The following is a 5,101-nucleotide window of genomic DNA, read 5'->3' as shown; positions in this document are numbered from 1 at the left end:
ACAGTTAGACCACTGAGCTATCTCCCAGCCCCCAGGTCTGGTGTATTAACAAGATTAGATTTTGGTCTTATTAGTTTTGTTTTCCATTTTCCTTGTAAAGCCTTGTAACAGTGGCCTCCTAACATTCCACTGGAGTCTGACATCTAACTGACAGCCTAAAGACTATGTTAAAGTAATAGATCATCACCTACAGGACAAATAGATATAACACTAATGAGGCCAAAATTAATAATATTAGCACCATTAATAATATTCATACATAATAAATGTATTATTTTCATTTATTTATGAAACTAATATAGACTATATATTATCTTAAAGAAAGAGAGAGACTCATTCTCTATTTCAAAGTGCCTCAGTATTCAAAAGGATTACAATAATTAGGATTACCTGATCTCAGTGTTCAGCAGCTGAACCTGGAAAGATCAAAGCTCAGAAATACTAAAAGTCCTACAAGGGCAGTTCATGTTTAGGACTTTGCCCTCTACTCAGCAAGGCGTCGGGCAGTGATGATCCCCTCTAAGAGGCTTTTAAGCCCTGGAAACTCACCCAGCTTTCTAGAACGGGAATGGGTAAATGAGGGGACAGAAGCCAGCCAGCCTACAGTGTAGAAAACAGGAGGGTCCCTATCAAGGAAAGTGTCACCACGCCTCTTGGAAATCCATAAGGTGAGGCGAGACAGCAACCCATCCTGACAGAGGGCTCAACGGTGGATGAGTCGGGATCCTCATCTCAGACCAAAAGCAACCCTGAGGAATCTGGACTGTCCTTGAGAAGAAAACGTATTAATTCTGATTAACACAGGTTTATTTTGATATGCTTTAGGCACCCAACAAAAAGAAGAGCCCAAAGTTAAATAAGTAATAATTATATAGGGACAGAGGGCTGGGGATGTGGATCGGGGTAGAGTGCTTGTGCAGCATGCACAAGACCCCAAGTTCAATCCCCCATACCACAAAAAGGGAAAGAAAGTCGAAGAAACAGAACTCTTTAAACACAAAAAGGCTCCAAATGCTGCAGCAGCTGCATTCTTCCACTCCTGTAACTCACTAACCTCCAAACAGAAGAGGCCTAGGGTCCTGGTCCTGCCAGGTTCTCCAAAAGAGTCCTCTTATGGTATTTTGATACAAATTCAAGTAATCTTTGAGTAAATATTTCCTACGTACATAGATCTGCCTGAGGAATAAAAATGGCAGTGTAACTACTTCAGCTACTAACCACAGTTACTCTGTGGTATAAACATTTTACTATGTCATGTCAGTTTCTGTCCTGTGTCATTTAATTCAGGTTTTGTACATTTACGTGGCCTAGAGCCAGTCACTAAAAAGATTTTAAGTTCTACAAAGGAAAGGCCAGGCTGCAGATTCTGAGCCCTGATGATCTATTACTTTAACATAGTCTTTAGGCTGTCAGTTAGATGTCAGACTCCAGTGGAATGTTAGGAGGCCACTGTTACAAGGCTTTACAAGGAAAATGGAAAACAAAACTAATAAGACCAAAATCTAATCTTATTAATACACCAGACCTGGGGGCTGGGGAGATAGCTCAGTGGTCTAACTGTCTTCCTGGCAAGTGCAAGGACCCAGGTTCGATTCCCAGTACCTCATGCTGTGTAGGCCACTGAAACCGGTATGCTGGTGCACATCTGTGATTGCAATACTGAGGAGGCTGAGACAGGAGGGTCACTCTGTGTCTGAGCTGTGTAACAAGACACTGTACCAAATCAGTAAATAAATAAATAAATATTTTTAAAAATATACCAGACCTAAATGAAGAAACAATGACTGACAAGTCTAACTTGACTTAGAAATCTATGCCTAAGAGTACTTATCAGAATCCTTGCAATAAATCTGACTTAAAATGTTTTAAAGAAGAATTTAAAGTGTAGATAACAAAGGACATAAAACACTCATGGCTGAGAAATTAAGAAAGTTTTCAGTAATCAACAGAATGATCAGGTTTCTCTTTGTCAGATGCAGCACTTTACAATAATGATGACAACTAGTATTAGACTAGGGTCACACGTTTCTCCTTATTATCTACGTTGAATGAGAGTAATGTTCGTGAGACCATTCAGAACTTTAAAATGTAAAGCAGGACAATTCCATTCTTATGAACAATGTTGGTTTGGAGGAAGAAGTATTTAGGTGATCGCCTTAATTTTGTATTTCAGAAGGCTTTTCACTTGGCAGGGATAACTGTCTTTAATACGCAAAGTTAACAAACCTTAGCGTCCCAGCTGCCTAGCACTTGGGAGCTTTCTTGTGGGAGCCAGCTGTGGTGTGGACTGAGGCCCTGACAGCAGCCTCTGGGGCCGCGTGCCTCATCGTGTCCATTGATGATGCCGTCAAGAACCCTTGCTCCACTGCGGATACTCCTCCCTCCTGCAAGCTTAGAGAACAGTGTTAATGACCACATTATAAACAGTATTAATGAGATCATTATATATGTATCGCATTTATACACTAACCAATGGTTGGTTAGTCCAAGCCAATGGAGGAAAGTGAAATTTTAAATAACAGGCCTGAGCTGTAGCGAATACAAAGAACAGAGATATGAAAAAATTTTGATCAGTTTGTACATTTAAGGTTTAGACAGAATGTACATTGTATAAAACAGAACTTATTAATTTTCTTGAATGTATCAGACTGACATAGTTTTACGCCATCTCGGTGGCTCCACCCCCAGCCACCACTGAGTCATGCCTGATGGCCCTCCTAACAGTCATGCCGTTGTCATGCAGAGACTGCTCTGTCTCCTCCATGAACTGCTCGGCTCCGCTGTGCAGGATGAAGGTGCAAGTCTTGGTTGGCCTCGGTGCAGCCAGTGAAGGAATTGCACCTTTCACCTCCAGTCTGGGTCTCTTCGGACAGCTGGCAGAAGCCCAGCACGTCTGCTGACAGAGCATTCACGCTGGTCTGGATTGGGGCTCCGCAGGCCATCATTGTCCTCTTCAAATCCTCCTCAGGCACACGGCCAATGCAGAATATGTCCCTATGTGTGAAGTACTGGGTGGCCACATTGCCAATAGGGAGTTTGGCCAAAATAACTTTGGCTGCAGAATTATAGATCTTCTCTAGCTTGTCACACAGAATGTTATACTCAGCATCAGTGATTGCATGATAATCCTCTGCTATGTGGACTCTGATTTCAGCATTGTGTTTCTCAGCTTTCAGCTTCAGTTCAACATTTAATAAGGCAATCATGGGGTTATTGTACTTTTTAGGTTGCATTCCAAATCCAGCGTAAGAGAAAGTCTTCTTGAATGCCACACCAGCCGCCAGCCGAGACTCCTCCAGGGCTGCACCCTATACCTTCTGGATTCCAATCATCTTAAGCTGCACCAAATCATCCAGCATCATCATAGCATCAACCACTATCTTAGCAAAGAAGGGTTTCTGCTGGGAGATCAGCTGGGAGCTCAGAGCGTCAAGGCGCACTTCTCCAGCAGCTTCTGCTGCTCCACTTTATCTTGCTTCTTCATGGTCACAGAGATCTCCTTGATGTTATTAACTGCCAACTGTGTAGCTGTATGGAAACCTTGGATGATGATCTGGGGGTGCAAACCTTCCTCCACATAGGGTTTCACCTGTTTTAGAAATTTTATAGCCAGCAGTGTTATAGAGGTGGTGCCATCCCCAACCTCAGCATCTTGAGATTTGACAATCTCCACTAAAGTCTTTGCTGCAGGATGGACAACATTGAGAAGTTTCAAGATTGGGGCCCACCATTAGAAATTGATGCTTTGCTGTGGCCATCTACAATAAACTTGTCCATGCCACGGGGACCCAGGATGGTTCTTACAGCCTCGGCAATCACCTGGCAGGCACTGATGTTACTCACAAGATGAGGGACGCCTTGGGAGCTGTCAGTCCCCTTTCAATGGTATAAATGGAGTGGGCATCATTTTGGCACCTTCTTCTGGTACTTGCTACTCTGTTCTCCTAAGTTAATTTTTTAAAAAATCTTAAAAAAATTAAAAATTACCTTGATAAAATATAAAACCTTTTCTGAGCCCATTTTTTGCAAATATTTACCCAAAACAGATCAAAATCTTTAAAAACTTTTGTCTAGATAGACAATGGGATATTGGTTTTATGTGAATACATTACATTTTAAATTACATGCTTGCATCTGAGTCTTGATACCTTAATCATTCTCAATTTCTCCAAGGCCAGACTACAGGCCCACGCTGAGGCCTACAGTCTCGGCCTCCCTGCCCACCGTGCAGAAGCCCGTTTGTTTCTGGGCATTCGTGGAGCTTCTTCCTGGGTACAAATGTGTTCCCTGGATCGCCAATGAATCAGAAAGTTAGAAAAAAGCCATGTGTGATGGCTAGATTTTACTCAGAATGTTCCTAGATCTTTGTATCTGGGAAATCATACCTTCTGTAAAGGCCTCATGGAGAGTTTTAAAACTATAGAGATGCCTCTGCATCTGTAGTAGTGACCAAGGATGAGTATGTGCTGTTGTAGGTCGGGGAAGAGCATGAAATGGATGTGGAGAGAAAGGGGGAGAGAGACAGAGACAGAGAGACAGAAAGAGAGACAGAGAGACAGAGACACCAGGCTCCTCAGAAGAACCTCCCAGAGCTGCAGCTGCACAGCCGGGGATACAGAACCCAGGAAACAGTGCAGCAGAAAGCTGCTCTTTCCCCTGCTTCTGGCTCAGGTCCCGCAGGCGGCGCTGCAGCAGCAGCCTTGGGCACAGCTCTGTGCAGGCCCAGGCAGCCGTTTCCAACAGGGCATGGTGGGTGGCTGTCGGTGGCCTTCTCTGTGCCGCCCTGTCTGCTGCTGGTGGTCTAGTAGAGGGAAGAAAGGCAATTTGAGTTCGGACCTCTATGGAATATGGCAGTCCAGCAGCCCAGGCAGGAGCTATTGCCCCCACCACCAGCAGGACACGCTCAGAACAATGGTAGTATGCCTTCCCCACTTGCTTGTGCTCCTGGGACAGAGAGAGTGAGTCCTCCTCCTCCTACCTGGCCGAAGGAGTAGCATCCTCCCCTGGCTACTAAGAAAGCCCCTACTTTCCTTCATGCTCCTTGCTTCCAACTATTTCACATCAAAAAGTTAACAGAGTTTGGATTTCCCAGTTAAACTGA

The 5,101-nt window shown here is 43.9% G+C and overlaps 1 pseudogene; it reads right to left on the bottom strand.

Moving 5' to 3' along the window:
* Positions 1 to 2,659: 2,659 nt before the first annotated feature.
* Positions 2,660 to 3,907, bottom strand: LOC101579151 (annotated as a pseudogene).
* Between the last annotated feature and the right edge of the window lie 1,194 nt (positions 3,908 to 5,101).

The sequence above is a fragment of the Octodon degus genome, unplaced genomic scaffold (assembly GCF_000260255.1).
Source record: "Octodon degus isolate 3935 unplaced genomic scaffold, OctDeg1.0 scaffold00042, whole genome shotgun sequence".
NCBI classification, from domain to species: Eukaryota; Metazoa; Chordata; class Mammalia; order Rodentia; family Octodontidae; genus Octodon; species Octodon degus.
This window is presented reverse-complemented; position numbering and strand designations above follow the sequence as displayed.